The sequence below is a fragment of the Rattus norvegicus genome, chromosome 14 (genome assembly GCF_036323735.1).
Source record: "Rattus norvegicus strain BN/NHsdMcwi chromosome 14, GRCr8, whole genome shotgun sequence".
Lineage (NCBI taxonomy): Eukaryota > Metazoa > Chordata > Mammalia > Rodentia > Muridae > Rattus > Rattus norvegicus.
In genome coordinates, this window is record NC_086032.1 from 106,724,061 (window position 1) to 106,741,261 (window position 17,201).

General features: G+C 38.5%; 2 long non-coding RNA genes and 2 other non-coding genes across 4 annotated transcripts in view; 3 read left to right on the plus strand and 1 right to left on the minus strand.

Annotated features, from left to right (window-relative positions):
- The window catches only part of LOC102550402 (uncharacterized), an 82,584-nt gene that overhangs the window by 50,309 nt on the left and 15,074 nt on the right, over positions 1-17,201 (minus strand). The window lies entirely within an intron of this gene.
- LOC102550342 (uncharacterized) overlaps positions 1-17,201 on the plus strand; it is a 50,751-nt gene that overhangs the window by 7,220 nt on the left and 26,330 nt on the right. The gene's annotated exons all lie outside the window — the stretch shown is intronic.
- Mir216a (microRNA 216a) lies at positions 1,017-1,122 on the plus strand. The gene has a single exon (NR_031928.1). It is a non-coding gene; the product is annotated as a microRNA 216a (primary transcript).
- Mir217 (microRNA 217) lies at positions 8,425-8,529 on the plus strand. The gene has a single exon (NR_031929.1). It is a non-coding gene; the product is annotated as a microRNA 217 (primary transcript).

Genomic DNA, 17,201 nt, shown 5'->3' on the forward strand with positions numbered 1-17,201 from the left:
GGTTAATTGTTTTACAACCTCTTGGAATGTGTTCTGAGTAGCAGAAAGTTTGGTTACTAAGAGCAATTAACTAGTGACACATGGGTGACAGAGTTCTCATTGCAGTTTTGACTATCAGAAAAGGACCTAATAGCAGTCCCACTATAAGACAGCTTAATAATCACTGATATAATTTTAGGAATTTTTACAGGATTATCATTAAGACTTAAGAAGTCCCATATTTGTCTATATAGCATCACTACAAGACAGTACATCCTCATAGATCTGCAGCAATCTGCTCAAAGGGGGTGGGCTAATATCTAGTGATTATTATATTTGTTTAATAGTAACAGAAAAAGCATATTAATAGTAGGAATCATTCCTAAAATGAATTCTCTTGGGCCTTGCCTATAGAGCAAATATGTCATGGATTAATCTGAAGCAAACCATCTCAGGAAGACCATCTGCTAGTTATTAACTTGTCCTATTATAGCTCCTGACACTGCAGCTCATGGCCCAATCTCATGACAGAAGAGTCAAACAAGGAGGACATGGAAACCATCATCCACAAAGCAGATGTTCCTCGTCACACCTGCGCATCTGCGAGGTCTTTTTTTTTTTTTTTTTTTTGCTTTGACTTATGTAATTTCTAGTTCCCTTGTCTGAGGAAGCCTTTGGGTTTTGGCATTTCTAAACTATAGAGCTTGTTTAAAAATGTCTCTTGGGTGAGTTGTTTTAGAGCCATTGGCGTCTATTCATGCTTGGTAGTGTTTGTATAAGGATTAAGTCATGGAGATCCTTTCTTAATACAAAGATGATTTTATGATATAACATGCAAGACTCTCTATAAAAGAAGCTTGTGAAACTAAAGTTTATCTCAGCAATAGTTTGATCACTCTCATCATATAAAGTTCAGAGAACTCCATGTGATTTCACCACCAGGTCTTTACCTGGTACATTCAGTAAAGAGACCAACAGTTCTACCTAGAGCCTTCAACAACCTCTGCTCAAAAGATTTTTCTTGCAGGTCCAACCTGGTTAGCTATGAGTTAGTTTAATCTCAGCTGGCAACTGTGAGATGTCCCTATCATTCCTCACAGTGGTCTCTGGGATTATGCTAAACAGAGCAATTTCCTTGACCTCCTGGACCCAAAGATGGCCACGACAACCTGACTCAGAACATCAAATTTCAATTTCATACAGATCTGTGAGAATTACTGCCTGTGCTCAACCTCTTCCAAATCTTTCTGATGCTTTTCTAAAATGCTTCTGTGTCTGAAAAAGAAACTAGCTAAAATTCACTTATACTCATAATGCACTTGCTGTGTTATTTGTTGTTTTATATTTCATGTTAAAATTCAGCAACAATGTGAGGGTTTCAGAAGCTGAACACAGAGTCTTTTCTCTGTGAAGGGCTGGCTCCCGTACTTCCTTTGTGGATACTTGTCCATCAAATTCCTGGCAATCAATCTAGGCACTCCTCAAGGCTCTCCTCTGACCTCAGTTCTCCAGATACCACACTTAATCTCCCTTTCCTTTTCTCCATATACCTTTTGTTCAACTGTTGTGAGATGAATACTCAGTCTGGGCAGGTGGAGACAAAATCATTGGGCCTGGCTGGCCAGTTAGCTTAGCTGAATTGGTGAGCTTCAGTTCAATGAGAGATCCTATTTCAAAAAACTAAGACTAAGAGTAAATGAAGAAGACACCTAGTTTTGACACATAAAATTGCAGTGCACGAATAACCACATATTCATGTGTATGCACACAAACACGTACGTATACATCTATATAAATAGATAAACATACTTTAATAACAAAAAAGTGAAAAATTTAATTTTTCAAGGTTGAGATTCAAGGCCAGTTCTCTTCTTTAGTCATCCATTAACGTAAAACAAATCAGATGAAACAAATTTATACGTAAGTATATAATCAACTTTTATTCAAAAATTATTAATAATGATGTTTCAGAAGTGTTTAAAGGCATGTAATATTCATGGATGCCTGCCGAAAAAAGGCCTGTATTCCTAAACCTGATAAAGTTACATTTATGTATCAAGACAAATTAATATGACCTATTAATTTTTGCAACATTTCAGATTAAATAGAAGTTAGTTAGTAGAAGAACTAGTTATTTCCAAAGAATGAGCTCTAAACTCTAAGTGATAATGTAACTTCCCTACAATATAAAGAGCCTTCATATTTAAAATCTGCAGTGTTGTTAGACTTTTGTAAAGTACCAACATTTTCCAAATAATATATATATAGTTATGCTAGTTAAAATAACCCTTTCCCACCAAAAAGGTGTTAAAGAATTGCTGTTCTTGGTAACATTTTCACAAAGAAAAGAAAATGGTTGCGGTTCAGTGGGATAAGTAACTTTACAAAATGGTTGCTGTAGCCTGTGTGTTGACATCAGCATTTTCTAGTGTGTCAGTATCACTGGAATATCGCTGCTATTTTACATGTCAGCAGCACTGTCTGCACACAAAGGCCTTGATAAGAGTGCCTAGAGAGGGTCTGCACATCATTATATAAGAGCCATCCAAAGGATTCAAATCTGAGATCTAAAGCAAGAATCAATGTGTCTGATCACAAGAAAGGTGGGGTCTAGTGAGTTGAAATGGAAAAAGAAATACTCAAGAAATGAGACTGGAGAAGATATATTGGGGATGGTGGTTGACAAGGACTTTGGGTTTTGGCATGAGTGATTTGAGAAGCAATCATAAGCTTTTATTGAAAGTAGATATTTGTAATATAATTTAATTGAAGAGGATTTTCTTGGCACCTAGTAATTTGGAAATTCTTAAGACACACATTTATGGTGAATTTCAATAACTTCCTTGCAACTTATCTTTATAAATATAGAGAAAAATGAAACTTAATCAAGAGCCCTAACTCCTGGAGATCAACTAATCAGATATTCCTTGTTAAAAACAAAAACAAACAAACAGAAGAGAAATGCCAGACACAATGGCACCAAACTTTTGTAAGTTTCATAATTGTAGAACTGAATTGTGGAAGTAATTGACATCAAAATATGTGAGTAATTTGGCACTTCTGTCAGTAAAACTCTCCAAATGTTGTAAGGTTTGGTTCATTCAAGCCAGTACTCACCACATTGAAGTACAATACAGTAACGGAGACAAGGGTCTGCATTGCTCCCTGTCTGAGAAATTGTTAGGAATTCTGGGAATAATCTATCAGCATTCTAGCTCAGCACTGTACCAGCAGCAAAGCTTGAGATACCCCCTCTCCATCAATGATGTAAAAGTTACTCCAGACAAAGTGAAAGGAACTATCTCTTAACCAAGCCATAGAGTTGTACGCATTGACACTCTACAGGCCTTAGATGTTGAATAGCACCTCTCATTTGAGCCTAAATTCTCTATCTGCCCAGAGTAGCCAGTTCTATGATGGTCATTCTTTAGCCCCCCTGGTTTCTCCTTTACCATGGCCTCTACTTCATTGAGGCTTTTGGTGTTATTCACATCAAACCCCACCTCTATGTCAGGATTTAACCTTGCAATCCATAGTGATCATTTACCACTCTCCACTATTGCCTATTTGGTATCCTGAACAAAGGACATTATTCCAAGGCAATTCCTTTAGATGTTGCCTATGCCCTGACCAGGTGTCCCAGCATATATATACTATACATCAACATAGTAGTCCAAATCTTGCCCTGAATATTCTCTAAGCACTCCTAGCTTCCTCTACAATCAGACATGTAGACTTTGCAGTATGCCACCACCACAGTTGTAATAATAGTTTCTTCCTGAACCCTAGCTTTCCAAGCAATGTATTGCTTCTCTAACTGAGCTAAGGTCATCTACTGATCTCATTCCCCCTGGATCTCTTGACTGAACCTACATAATGCTAGAACTGAAAGGAAAATTGAGTCTATATAAACAAGAAAGGCTTCTTTTCTCTTTACTTCAATAATAAACCACTCTAGCTTGTTAAAATGGGACCCTGTGATGTCACTGACAACACACATTCATTCCTGGCCTAAGAATGTTAATAAGACTTCAAAGAGGGGTCGGGGATTTAGCTCAGTGGTAGAGCGCTTGCCTAGCAAGCGCAAGGCCCTGGGTTCGGTCCTCAGCTCAGGAAAAAAAAAAGACTTCAAAGAAGCCATGCCATCAGGCATCAGTGTTTAGCTCAGCTAGCTTAGGCAATTGCACCAGCCTGTCAGCTGCTGAAAGAACCCCTGTACTATTAGGAAGGTCTGTATTGACAGTAATTTCACTCCATTCTTGACAATATGCTAGCCAATCCCTGCTTTCTGCCTTCAAAGAATTTTATTTTTCTTCTGCTTCAGAAAGGGTGTATTAAAGAATGTAGGCAGCCTGAAGTTTGACCAATCATAGCTCCATGCTCCACCAATAATGCTTTGATGTCATGCCCAGAGTGAAAGCAGCCAGGGGCATCCTAGCAGCACCCTTCATAGAGGCTGCCCAGAGGCCAGTTCCGTCTGTTCTCTGTAGAAATACAAATTGAAGGCCTGGCCCTCTCTCACAATACACTACTGGAGAATGAGCAGCTTCTGAATACATGAAAAACATCATCTTTATCTTGCTTTGGCAATGTTCTCACCAATAATTCAATAGTTGTGTCTTCAGTGGTCATCACAAGGTCCCTAAGCCAGCTGGAGCTGTTTATCAGTGAGGTAGAGAGATGGAGAACACTCTCTTCCTTATTGATTCAATCCTGCAATGTTTAAAACTTCTTCAGTTACCCTGCCAAGTATGGATTAATCTAACTTGTTTTTTCAAGAAGTTCTTGAATTCTGGACCTTTAGATAGCTACATTTGGACATTAATGGCATTATTAAATGCTTCTTTTCAAAATGTGTTCTACCCACATCTCATTCTCCACTGGACATGAATACAATGACCACCAGAAGGTGAGAAAAGAAGCTCAGCCCACTTGTGTTTCCAACAAGAAACCCCACCTTTAACTCTTGCCTCATAAAATTTAACAGCCTTTCATTTTCCACTCAGCACGTACCCAATGCCAGTGAAGTCCCAGGTGGGAAGGTTGGCATAAACATACCATCTCTGCCCTTGGTAAACTGGAAGTTATTTGTTAAACTACCACATAACTATGTCCATTGCAATTATGAATGCTTAGCTGCTATGAGCCAATGATGGGAAAAGATCATCTAGGCAGTAACATCGACATTTAAAGAGTTTGGGACAAAGGAAGGCAGATTTGGAAGAAGTCTACGAGTGAATAAGCTTCCATACAGTTACCTGACATGTAGCATTTATATATAATCAAGAGGATCTTTCTAGAGAAAAATCAAAGAATAATCTAGAAAAGAGTTTCCTTTTTTTTCAGATCTATCTTGATCAAGCCCCTCAGTTTGGAGAAGAGCTCTCCAGCTTTTACAAAAATTTTTAGAGTCTGAATTTTAGAATTCTGGTTTCCTAGGGCTGGTCTCTTAGTTGTCTGCCATTAGTGTCATTTCACAGCATCTGTAAGCATGTTTGCATTTTTTAAGCTCAAGAAATCAAAATAGCAAGGTTTCTTTTTACTCTTTTCTGGGGTGAAATAGAACTAAGGAGTTGAGGCTATATTTCCACAGACCCATAACAGTACACAGACCAACATGCAATGTCCTGGACTGTGCTAACTAGTAAGATTTGAACTTCTTGGTGATTAATTCTGACATCTTTCCCTCTAGATTACTGTATTCACTTATCAATAGTTACATTTACAATCACTTGGTCCCACTTAAGTCAAACTGTCTGACTAGGTTAAGATAGGTGTTTTTAAATTATGGTTCCTGGACCTGAAAACATGTTCTAAATTCTACCTATACCATATCTGCCAACTCAGAAGTTCAAGACAATTCTTCTGTGATTCAACTTTTTATGTACCCATCTCCCTGAGTCTCAATTTTCTCATCTTATTCTCCTCTTGTAATGGACAGTGACTTTTCAATGTCCTTTCACCGCAGCCACCATTGTAGTATTCACAGCTTTTAAAAAGTACTGTAATCGTACACCTGACATTCCAGTAGCTGAGAATTATGTCATGAGAAATCAGACTCCAGTCTTATTTTTTTTTTATTAAAAAATAGAAATGTGTTCTTTTATGTGACGGTTTGAGTATAGGAAAGTGTGTGGCGGCAGGAGACACTGGGCCGCCGCAGAGTTGGGATGTGTTTGTGCCAAGATATCTAGCAGACATCTTGGGGTACCGCGGTGCGGACCTAGCGGGGTAATAGACAAAAATACCTATTTTATTTTTATATTATTACAACAACAAGAAAGGCCGAAGGGAAGCATTCTGTAACAAGGCACTTTTCTGGAAACCAGGTACATCTTCAACTTCATCTCCCGCTTTACTCCCCTCTGAACTCTGGCCCGAATAAATATTTTGTAGTAAACTTGTAAAAGTATACTAAACACACAGCACATAGATGCAGTCTTTATTCATCTATGTACTACCCATTTTCCAGAATTAACAGATGCTTTCAGTTTGTCACTTTGACTCAGAAAGCAGTATATAGATGAACATACAACTATGCTTAGCTCTGTTCCCCACCATTTTCCTCTCTCACTTTCACTTCTATGTAGGAAGCATATATATATATATATATATATATATATATATATATATATATATATATATATATATCTTTGGATGTTATTCCTAACTGTATCACTTTGCCCATATGCTTCAACACTGTCTAGGTTGTCCTAAGTTGTACATATAGAACTACTTTGTTCATTTTAGCAGCTGCTTAGACAGTCACTCTATAGTGTATTTCTATAATCTCCTATTAGACTTTATTCCACACTACTTTCTGAAATGTGTATGGATATCCTCCTACATACTTCTGCACACTTTCAGGAAATCTACATGATGCCTCTTCCCTCCAGGAGGCATTGCTGGATACAGTGTGTACAAGATCATCTTCGTTCAAGTTCAATGATCAAGTGTTAGACCTTTGATCATTCTGATGGCTATGTAATGCGTTCTTCCAGTCTTATTATTTTTAATGAGACACTTCCCAGAGAAAAATCACACAGAGCATATTCACACTGTTCACATCACAAAGGATCCCATTCTCCACGTCCCTTTATTTACTAAATCACATTCCCTTTTAGAGCACAAACGACACAATGATAACGTGATACCTCGTTACTGTTAGAGTTATTGAACCAGTTCCTAACCTGCCAAGTCTAGCTGCACAACCCTAAGTGGTACCTACAAGGGAGCCCTAAAACATCATTAGAAGTTGGCTTTCAGTCCTTGTTCTGAGACTCCTTCTACAGCAAGGTTACCTGCAGCCTCTCCAAGACAGCTCTGCTTACAAACCTTTTGGCTTTAGTTAAGACTGTCTATGAAAAATATAAAAACTGAACCCCAAGAAAGTACTCGTTAATCAATTGAATATATTTGATTGTGAGGTAGGAAGAAAGACATAAGAGATGGGGGAAGAAGGAACATGATTTAGGATATTTTACTGATAGTCAAAGTGTTTACATTTTTACTATTTGTAAAAAAAATTACTGTTTTTAAAATAAAATCTTACCTCTGAGGCTTACTGTTACCGTAGGAGCCAGAGAGAAAGCAGCAAGTAGACTTTAACTTCCCAGATCTATAATGCCATCCTTTACTCTCTGTCTAAACCTCCTAACCAATATTGTTATCCCTCATATAAATAAAAAGCTCCATTAAGCAAAATTTTATTCTGAATTTGACAAAATCCTAGAAGATTGATTAGATTTTTCAATGAGAAGTATCAAAACTAATTTTCAATATTACTAATAAAGTAGTAAATCAGCCACACCTTGGGCTTGTGTGACTGCTGTTCTTGATATCATATTCCAACTGCACCTAATGTCACCTCATCAGTGAATTAAAATCTAGTATGGCATGATAACAGTGACTTTTGAAATGGGAACATTTTTTAATATGATGGTGATGCGTATCACCTTCATGTGGTTTATTGAAACACAGTGTATAAATACATCCAAACACATAACCTTATAGACATTAATTATGTGCTTGTATTGCTATTTTTATACAAATTATCTTCAGTAAACTTAGGGGAGAGATAAGTAGTTAAATGTATATTAAAATGCATTTTATTCTAATAAATGAACCTAGTTTAATAAATACAGAGAATCATCTCATTGTAATCCACTTTAAGGCTTTAGTGTTTTTAAACTATCATGACAAAACAGGACTTAGTAGCCTGAGTAAACTGTCTTTTAAAATATCTTTATCTACTTATCTGCCTGTTTTGCCATTAGGTAAATATGTATGCTGAGCAATTTTTATGTTTTTCTTGGTAAATTTGGGGGACTTGCTTATTAGTATGACTTTGGATTGCTTTATTAAGAGCGTTCATAAAGGATCGCCTACCCACAAATAAAAGAATAAAAGAAAGTGAGTTGCTGTGTTGGGAAATAAGCAGTGTTCACCACAGTCATTGTAGTTTTGATGTCGCAGATACTGCATCAGGAACTGACTGGATAAGACTCAGTCACCATCAGTTCCTAATGCATTGCCTTCAGCATCTAAACAGCCACCAGCAAACATCTGAAGCTAGACTTGCTGTGATGTGTTTATGTTCATCTGACAAGAGATCTTAATTTAACTCTAAGGAACAAAGGTTTCTTTAAGAGAAGTAGGCCCAAGATGCTAAAATAGCTAGCATTATTAGCCTGGAACTTTGGGGGATTAATACTGCAAGTGGAAACATTAATCTAGTCCCATGTGTTTCCTATAGTGTACTGTGCCTTCCTGACAGAATATAGTACTAAATAAAACAATTCAAAAAGCCACTTATCACTTTTATTTCTTGGGAGAAAACTGAGTACATTTCTTTCTTTGCTTAATATAAACTTCTAGGTTTATAGGGTTTTAAATATGCATAGGAGATATGCAAACTAACACCCTTATATTCTCTGTTGAATGGATAGTTTTCAGAAGAGAACAATCTTGAAAATACTGTGCTTTAGTTTGAGTCAGGCAATATCATATATAAGTAACTTTGCAGCTTTGTAGATGCTTGTCGTATAACTATGTCCATGCTATGTATATGCTAGACACATTGCAATGTGTGCTTGTAATTGGGTCTTGAAGATGAAAGTGGGCCATAAACTTGACCAGATAACGACTATAATTGCAACTATTGTACAAGATGTGGTTTCAGTGCTTAAGCAAATTAAGACATTTCCTATTCCAGGGATACAGTTATTGGTCTTCAGGCATGCACACGTACACACACAAGTAAAAATAAAACATAAATTTAAAAATAATAGTTTTGAAAAGGAATTTGGAAAAGAATCATGAGGAAAGGATGACACAATGTCTCAGAAAATAAAAATATTTGACACAAAATCCTGATAACCTAAATTTAATCCACAGATCCCATGGTGAAAGAAGAGATTCCCAAAACTTGTCCTCTCTCTTGCCTTTTTGTGCAGTTGCATAAAGGCTTCACACACACACACACACACACACACACACACACACACACAATTTAAAACATTTTAATAAATCTAAAGTGCAAGATGAGGATCTACTTCTTCAGGCAAAACAAAAAAATAGTGAAAATATCTGTGTCTATGTGAATATACACATAAAGGTAACTGAGGAGATGCCAAGATAAGTAAGGAGATAAGACCGTCTGCTTATGATAACCAATCAGTCTTTCCCAGACACCCCTTCTATTCTCTCATTGCCTGATGAGCTCATGTGCAAACAGTCCATGGTGGTGGGAAATGGACTTCTTGACATATGAATTTATATTCAGCAAGGCCAACCTAACTGAGACCATTGTTGAGTTCCCAGTCAAGCAGCAATAGCAGAGACCTACACTGAATTCCCAAAGGAACAACATTTCTTCAGTGCTCAGCCATCCAGTTGGTGGTGGCTGGTTGATTACAAGGGAACTCTTTCAACATAAAATGAAGTATGGTTTTGTTGTTAACTAAAACATATATTCTACATATAGATTTTCTTTCCCTGCATGCCCTGCTTCTTCCTAAGGTACAATACACTCTCTTAAAGAATGTAGCCACCATCAGTATAGTCTGTGGTCAAGGAGCTAACTTCATAGCAAAAGAGTATTGTCAATAAACACATGTACATGGTAGTCACTGGTCTTTCCACATTTTCTATCATCACCAAGTGCCTAATAAAAGGTTGAATAGCGGAAGAGAGTAGACAACCCAGGAGTGCAGACATCCTGGGACTGCAGGACAGACTGCCACCTCTGCACACCTCGGCCCACATCCCTGGTCCAAGGGGAAACTGCACAGTGCCTCTGGACACAGGGATATAGGAACAGACAGCCACCAGTACCCACAGTTCTGGTCTGTGCCCAGGACAGAACAGAACTGGCCAAACAGCTCCCTGAGCCAAATCCCGTGGGGGAGAGAGCTGGACCCTCGGAAGTGTGGATACTCCTGAGAAGTCAGAGGAGAATACCCTCTGCCCACAGTCCAGACCCAAGAGGGAATCGCATAATGCCAACTGTGCCCATGGGATGCAAGGACCTACACAAGCAATCAAGGGCAGAACCCTTTGATTCCTGTCAGTGACTAGAGCTGGAAGACAGTCTCCAGGAGCACCGACAGACCTAAAATCAGAACAGTTGTCAGGAAAGGCTGAAAGAAAACAGGAGAACAGTTCTACAGCAGTGCTGACACAGAGACCTACAGCAGGGTCAAGTCACTCTCAGAAACAGCAAGACAAGCATACACCAGAGACAATTCAATGGCTAGAGGAAAGAGCAGGAAACTAAGCAGCAGAAACAGACTACTTGGCATCATCAGAGCCCAGTTCTCCCATCAAAGAAAATACTGGATATCCAAACACACCAGAAAAGCAAGATTTAGATTTAAAATCACATTTTTTGATAATGATGGAGGATGTTAAGAAAGACATGAAGAACTGCCTTAAAGAAATACAGGAAAACACAAGTAAACAAGTAGAAGCCCTTAGAGAGGAAACACAAAAATCTCTGAAGGAATTCCAGGAAAATGCAACCAAACAGGTGAATGAATTGAAAGTGGAAATAGAAACAATAAAGAAAGTACAAAGGGAGACAACCCTGGATATAGAAAACGAAAGGAAGAGAAAAGGAGCCATAGACACAAGCATCACCAACAAAATACAAGAGATAGAAGAGAGAATCTCAGGAGCAGAAGATTCCATAGAAAACATCAACACAACTGTCAAAGATAATGTAAAACGGAAAAAGCTACAGGCCCAAAACATACAGGAAATCCAGGACACAATGAGAAGATCAACCCTAAGGATAATAAGTATAGAAGAGAGTGAAGACTCCCAGCTCAAAGGACCAGTAAATATCTGCAACAAAATCATAGAAGAAAACTTCCCTAACCTAAAGAAAGAGATGCCCATAAACATACAAGAAACCTACAGAACTCCAAATAGATTGGATCAGAAAAGAATAATAGTCCCGTCACATAATAGTCAAAACACCAAATGCACAAAACAAAGAAAGAATATTAAAAGCAGAAAGGGAAAAGGTCAAGTAACATATAAAGGCAGACCTATCAAATCACACCAGACTTCTCACCAGAGACTATGAAAGCCAGAAGATCATGGAGAGTTGTCATACAGACCCTAAGAGAACACAAATGCCAGCCCAGACTACTATATCCAGCAAAACTTTCAATTAACATAGATGGAGAAACCAAGATATTCCATGACAAAACCAATTTTACACAAGATCTTTCTACAAAGAATAATAGATGGAAAACTCCAACACAAGGAGAAAAACTACACCATATAGAAAGCTAGAATATAATTTCCTTTCAACGAAACCAAAAGAGAGAAAAACCAAATATAATTCTACCTCAAACAACGAAAATAACAGGAAGCAGCAATCACTATTCTTTAATATCTCTCAAAATCAACGAACTCGATTCTCCAATAAAAAGATATAGACTAACAGACATGATGGGTAAAGAGGACCCAGTATTTTGCTGCCTACAGGAACACACTTCAGAGACAAAGACAGACACTACCTCAGAGTAAATGGCTGGAAAACAACTTTCTGGGCAAATGGCCCCAAGAAAAAGCTGGAGTTGCCATTCTAATATCAAATAAAATTGACTTTCAACCAAAAGTCATTAAAAAAGATAAGGAAGGACACTTCATATTCATCAAAGGAAAAAAATCCACCAAAATGAACTCTTAATCCTAAATATCTATGCTCCAAAGGCAAGGGCACCTATATTCATAAAAGAAACCTTACTAAAGCTCAAAGCACACATTGCACTTCACACGATAATAGTAGGAAATTTCAAAACCTCACTCTCATCACTGGACAGATCATGGAAACAGAAATTAAACAGAGGCATAGAGAAACTAACAGAAGTTATAAACCAAATGGATTTAACAGACATTTATAGAACATTCCATCCTAAAACAAAAGGATATACCTTCTTCTCAGCATCTCATGGGAATCTTCTCCAAAATTGACCATATAATTGGTCAAAAAACAGGCCTCAACAGACACAGGAAGATAGAAATAATCCCATGCATCCTATCAGATCACCACACACTAAGACTGGTCTTCAAAACAACAGTAATGACAGAAAGCCCACATATACATGAAGGTTGAACAATGCTCTATTCAATGACAACTTAGTTAAGGAAGAAATAAAGAAAGAAATTAAAGACTTCTTAGGCTTTAATGAAAATGAAGATACAACATTCCTAAACTTATGGGACACAACGAAAGCAGTACTAAGAGGAAAACTCATAGCTCTGAGTGCTTGCAGAAAGAAACCTGAGAGAACATGTATCGGCAGCTTGATAGCATAACTTAAAGCTCTAGAACAAAAAGAAATAAATAAACCCAAGAGGAATAGAAGGCAGGAAATAATCAAACCCAGAGCTGAAATCAACCAAGTAGAAATGAAAAGGACTATACAAAGAACCAGGAGCTGGATCTTTGAGAAAATCAACAAGATAGCAAAACCCTTACCCAGACTAACCAGAGGGCATAGAGAGTGTATCCCAATTAACAAAGTCAGAAATGAAAAGGGAGACAGAACAGAATCTTAAGAAATTAAAAAAAATCAGATCCTACTACAAAAGCCTATATTCAATAAAACTAGAAAATCTGAAGGAAATGGACAATTTCTAGACAGATACCAGGTACCAAAGTTAAATCAGGAACAAATAAACCATCTAAACAATCAATAACTTCTAAAGAAATAGAAGCAGTTATTAAAATCTGCCAACCAAAAGGAGCCCAGGTCCAGATGGGTTCAGTGCAGAATTCTATCAGACCTTCATACAAGACCTCATACCAATACTGTCCAAAATTCCACAAAACTGAAACAGACAGAGCACTACCAAATTCCTTCTAAGCCACAATTACTCTTATACCGAAACCACACAAAGACCCAACAAAGAAAGAGAACTTCAACCAATTTATGTTATGAATATCGACGCAAAAATAGTCAATAAAATTCTTGCAAACCAAATCCAAGAACACATCAAAACGATCATGCATCATGATCAAGTAGGCTTCATCCCAGGGATGCAGGGTTGGTTTAATATATGAAAATCCATCAATAACAAACTCAAAGATAAGAACCACTTGATCATTTCATTAGATGCTGAGAAAGCATTTGACCAAATTCAACACCCCTTCATGATAAAAGTCCTGGAAAGATCAGGAATTCAAGGCCCATATCTAAACATAGTAAAAACAATATACAGCAAACCAGTAGCTAACATCAAACTAAATGGAGAGAAACTTGAAGCAATTCCGCTAAAATCAGGGACTAGACAAGGCTGCCCACTCTCTCTCTCTCTCTACTTATTTAATATAGTACTCGAAGTCCTAGCCAGAGCAATCAGACAGCAAAAGGAGGTCAAAGGGATACAAATTGCAAGGGAAGAAATCAAAATATCACTATTTGCAGATGATATGATAGTGTACTTAAGTGACCCCAAAAGTTCCACCAGAGAACTACTTAACCTGATAAACAACTTCAGCAAAGTGTCGGGGTATAAAATTAACTCGAACAAATCAGTAGCCTTCCTCTACTCAAAGGATAAACAGGCTAAGAAAGAAATTAAGAAAATGATATCCTTCACAATCATCCCAAATAATATCTAATATCTTGGCATGACTTTAACCAAGCAAGTGAAAGATCTGTATGACAAGAACTTCAAATCTCTGAAGAAAGAAATGGAGGAAGATCTCAGAAGATGGAAAGATCTTCCATGCTCATGGATTGGCAGGATTAATATAGTAAAGATGGGCACTTTGCTAAAAGCAATCTACAGATTCAATCCCCATCAAAATTCCTACTCAATTCTTTATAAAGATAGAAAGAATGCTCTGGAGTTATCTGTATTTTGATGCTAATTCCACTGCCCCAAGGACAGCTGCCTAGTCACATACTCAGGAATCAGGTGACTTCACCAGAACCTTCTCCCTATTGAATTTGTAAAATACAGGTGAGGGGCAGGTACAGGATAGAAGGAGGCCTGTCATTGGAGGAGAAGGAAGGATGGTGGGAGAGAAGTTTGAAGGAAGAGGAGGAGAGTGGAATGGAAAGGAGGAGAGGAGAAGGAGAGAGAGAAGCCATGGCAGGAAAATATGGCAGGTGACGTTAAAATTCCATGCTGTACCTTTATAGGTTGTTACAAATGTTCTTAAGGGATGGATGGTACTGTGCTTTGTATGGTTAGGTGGGCAATTATATCTTACCAATTGGGTTAAAGATTATTGTGATGTGTGTTCTTTTATGTGACAATTTGAGTGTAGGAAAGTATGCGGCGGCAAGGAGACACTGGGCCGCCGTGGAGTTGGGATGTGTTCCCACCAAGATATCTAGAAGATATCTTGGGTCACTGCGGTGCTGGACCTAGTGAGGCAAAAGACAACCAATACTTTTTTTATTTTCTATATTGTTACAACAACAGAGCAATTTGCAAATTCATTTGGAATAACAAAATACCCAGGATATTTTGTTACTCAACAAAATAAAAGAACTGTACTCAACAATAAAAGAACTTCTGGGGGAATCACCATCCCTGACTTCAAGGAGTATTACAGAGCAATAATCATTAAAACTATATGGTATTGGTACAGAGACAGGCAGATAGATCAGTGGAACAGAATTGAAGACCCAGAAATGAACCCACACACATTTGGTCACTTGACCATTGACAAAGGAGCTAAAACCACCCAATGAAAGAAAGATAGCATTTTCAACAAATGGTGCTGGTACAACTGGAAGTCAGCATGTAGAAGAATGCAAATAGATCCACTCTCATCACCATGTACAAATCTTAAATCCAAGTGGATCAAGGACATCCACATCAAACCAGATACACTCAAACTAATAGAAGAAAGAGTGGGGAAGAGTCTCAAACACATGGGCACTGGGGAAAAGTTCCTGAACAAAACACCAATAGCTCATGCTCTAAGATCAAGAATCGATAAATGGGACCTAATAAAACTGCAAAGCTTCTGTAAGGCAAAAGACACTGTCATTAGGACAAAACGGCAACCAACAGATTGGGAAAAGATCTTTACCAATCCTACAGCTGATAGAGGGCTAATATCCAAAATATACAAAGAACTCAAGAAGTTAGACTCCAGAGAGCCAAATAACCCTATTTAAAAAATGGGGTACAGAGCTAAACAAAACATTCTCATCTGAGGATTATCGATTGGCCAAAAGCACCTAAAGAAATGTTCAACATCCTTAATCATCCAGAAAATGCAAATCAAAACAACCCTGAGACCACCTCACACCAGTCAGAATGGTTAAGATAAAAAACTCAGGTGACTGCAGATACTGGCAAGGATGTGGAGGAGGAGGAACACTTCTCCATTGTTAGTGAGACTGCAAACTGGTACAACCACTCTTGAAATCAGTGTGGAGGTCCTCAGAAAATTGGACATTCCACTACCTAAGGACCCAGCTATACCTCTCCTGGGCATATACCCAAAAGATGCCCCAACATATATCAAAAACACATGTTAATAGTAGCTTTATTTATAATAGCCAGAAGCTGGAAAGAACCCAGATGCCCTTCTTTTTTTTTCCCCATCTTTATTAACTTGAGTATTTCTTATTTACATTTCGGTTGTTATTCCCGGGCCAACATCCCCTAGCCCCTCCCCCTCCTCTCCTCTATGAATGTTCCCCTCCTCATCCTCCCCCCATTTCTGCCCTCCTCTCAACAATCACATTCACTGGGGGTTGTCTTGGCAGGATCATGGGCTTCCCCTTCCACTGATGCTCTTACTAGGCTATCCAGATGCCCTTCAACAGAGGAATGGATACAGAAAATGTGGTACATCTACACAATGGAGTACTACTCAGCTATCAAAAACAATGACTTCATGAAATTCATAGGCAAATGGAATGAACTAGAAAATAGCATCCTGAGTGAGGTCACTCAATCACAGAAAATCACACTGAGTATGCACTCATTGATAAGTGGATATTAGCCAAAAAGCTCGAATTACCCAAGATGCAATCCAAAGACCACAGGAAGCTCAAGAAGGTTGATGACCAAAATGCAGATGCTTCCACTCCGTCTTAAAAGGGGAAAAAACATATCCATAGGAGGGGATATGGAAGCAAAGTTTAGAGCAGCGACTCAAGAAATGCCCATTCAGAGCCTGCCCCACATGTGGCCCATACACACACACACACACACACACACACACACACACACACACACAAGCCACCAAAGCTAGATAAGATTTATGAAGCTAAAAAATTGCATGCTGAAAGGGACCGGATATGGATCTCTCCTGAGAGACATCCACAGCATGTCCAATACAGAGGTTAATGCTAGCAGCAAACCACAGAACTGAGAATAGGACCCCCCTTGGGGGGAATTAGAGGAAGTATTGAAAGAGGTGAATGAAGGAGCTTGCAACCCCATAAGAACAACAAGCCAACCAACCAAAGCTTCCAGGGACTAAACCGCTACTGAAAGATTGATTATACATGGACTGACCCAGGGCTCCAACTGCATATGTAGCAGAGAACAGTCTTGTTGGGGCATCAATGGAAGGGGAAGCCCTTGGTCCTGCGAAGGTTGGACCCCCAGTGTAGGGGAATATGGGGGGCAATAAGGGGGATGTATAGGGGGAATACCTGCATGGGGGAGGGCGAGGGGAGGGAATGGGGGCTTATGGACAGGAAACCGGGAAGGGGAATAACATTTGA